The sequence below is a fragment of the Elephantulus edwardii genome, unplaced genomic scaffold, assembly GCF_000299155.1.
Source record: "Elephantulus edwardii isolate Elephantulus edwardi_28Jun2011 unplaced genomic scaffold, EleEdw1.0 scaffold00086, whole genome shotgun sequence".
Classification (NCBI taxonomy): domain Eukaryota; kingdom Metazoa; phylum Chordata; class Mammalia; order Macroscelidea; family Macroscelididae; genus Elephantulus; species Elephantulus edwardii.
In genome coordinates, this window is record NW_006399836.1 from 7748924 (window position 1) to 7751732 (window position 2809).

A 2809-nucleotide genomic window follows, 5' to 3' on the forward strand; every position below is an offset into this window, starting at 1 on the left:
TCTCTTTCTCCCTCCCTCCCTCCCTCTCTCTCTCTCCCTCTAATTAAGCCTGTCAGCTGGGGACTCTGCACAGCATGCAGGCAAGTGTTTTTAACTTCCTTTACTTCTACCAGGGGAGCTCTGGTGGTGTAACATCTCTAGTGGTTCGAACTCAGCACAGCTGTGAGAACAAAGTGTGGGAAGTCACTCTTGTCACTATTTACAGCCCTGAAAACCCCTTGGAGGGTTACAGTGAGCCAGACCTGATGTAACAGCAGGAAGTGACTGAGTGCGTGAGTGAGGTCTGCCCACTATGTGTCCCCCCAACCCATATACCAACTCTGCCAGCAAGCGTTTGCCAAAGCATTCGGCTCTGGCTGTGGGGGGAGGCTGCTCCAGCCCAGGCCCTGTCTCTGGTTCTCTTCCACGTTTGCTGCTGGGGATGCTGCTGAGACCACAGCTGCCCTCCCTGCTGCCAGGCCTGTCTAGCTCGTGTGCAGGAATCTCTGGCACAAAGGATTCATTGTACTTTCTGCTGTTGGTGGTAGTAAGATTTCCATTTTCTACGTGGAAACCTGAGCCTAGAGGGATGGCAGGATCTATCCATGTCCTCAGTAGTGATCTACGTACCTTATTTGCATGCACCCATCCAAAAGGTGCTATTACGTTACTAGCAAGTTATCTAGTCTCCCCCTGCATCCCCCTCACCCTCCTGGTACCAATAACTAAAGCCAAGGAGGGAGAAATAGAAGATTTCTACCAGCTTTTGCAGTCTGAAATGGATTGATAATGTGACCAAGAGTAATACTAATTGATGACTGGAATGCAAAAGTTGGGAACCAGAAAGAAGGACCAGTAATTGGAACATATGGACTTGGTGACAGAAATGAGGCTAGAGGTAGAATGATAGAATTTTGTTTAATCAATGTTTTATTCACTGTAAATACCTTTTATAAACAAAACACAAATGGCGACTTTATACATGGACCTCACCTGATGGACAGCACAGGAATCAAATTGATTACACCTGTGGAGTGAATCATTGGAGAAGTTCAATATCAGCTGTGAAAACCAGGCAAGGTGCTGACTGTGGCACAGACCATCAACTGCTTTTGTGCAAGTTCAAGCTGAAGCTAAAGAAAATGAAAACAAATCCCCAAGAACCAATATATGACCTGGATCTATCCCACCTGAATTTTAAAACCATCTCAAGAATAAGTTTGGGGTATTGCTACTAATGAATGAAGACAAGATAAGCTGTGGGATAGTATAAAAGATATCATCTATGAAGAAAGCACAAAGTCAGTACAGAGACAGAAGAAAAAGACCAGAATGGGCAATCAGAAGAGACTCTTAATAATCTAATAGAATGCTGAGAAACCAAAATAAAGGGAAGAAATGGTGAAGTTAAAGAGATGGATAGAAGATTTTGCAGGGTAGTTTGGGAAGACAAACCAAAGTGTTATAACAAAATGTGCAAAGAACTGGAGTCTGAAAATTAAAGGAGAATAACTCACTTGGCATGTCTCAAGATGAAGGGACTGATGAACAAATTCAAGCCTCAAGTCGCAATACTCAAAATATGGACAAAATCCTGAATGATCCCAGAAGCATCAAAAGCAGGTAGAAGAAACACACAGAGCTACTGTACCGAAAACAATTGGCTGACACAGAACCATTTAAGGAAGTAGCATATGATCAAGAACCAATGATAAAAAAGGAAGAAGTTCAAGCTGCTCTGAAAGAACTTTAAAAAAGTAAGAATTTCATCAACAGCCAGGAATTGATAGAATGCCAGTTGACATATTTCAACATAGCGATGCAGCCTTTGATGTGTTCTGCCTGGAGGAGATCCGTATTCATCCCCATTCCCAAAAAAAGGTGATTCAACAGAGTGTGGAAATTATCAAACAATATCACTAATACCACATGCAAGCAAAATCCAGCTGAAAATTACTCCAAAATGATTAGACCGTTATATCAACAGAGAACTACCAGAAATACAAGCTGAGTTTAGAAGAGGCCATGGCACCATGGCTTCAAAGTGCTGACTAAGGATGACAGAAGAATTGATGCCTTTGAGAGGTGGGAAAGAATGCTGAACATCCCATGGACTCCTGACAGAACAAACATACATGTTTTGAAGAGAGTGCAGCCAAGGTGTTCTTTTGAGGCAAAGATGATGAAGCTTTGCCTCATATACTTTGGGCATCTTGCTAGGAAGAGCTGTTCCCTGGAGAAGGACGTGATGCTCAGAAAGGTATAGGGTCCGTAAAGAAGAGGAAGACCCTCGATCAGGTGGATTAACACAGTGACTGCCACTATGGGCTGTACTGTCTCAGGAAGTGCAAGGATGAGACAGAATAGGACAGGATTGAGATCTTTTATTCATAGGGTTTCTATGAGTTGTACTCAACTTGATGGCATCTAACAACAACAGCAACGACATGAACTACTAAGAGAGCAGATAGTCTGTCCTGAAGAGGATGAAACCACGCTGCTCTTTGAAAGCAAGGATTTGGAAACTCTCACATACTTTGGGCTTTTTGTCAAGAGGGACATCATGCTTGGAAGGGTAGAGAAGGCTCATGAGAAGGCGGCCCTGGATAAGATAGATTGACAATGTGACTGTGGCAATGGGGTCAGGTGTGTCAGAGATGGTAGAGTTGGCTCAGGACAGGGAAAGATTTAGAGCCATTGTTCATGAACTTGATTGGCCATAACAACATGCTGCTATGCCACCACTCATCTGTCAAGTTCACTGTACTGTGGTGGCTTGCAAGTGTCTGTAATACTAAAAACTATGCTACTAATATTTCATATATATATT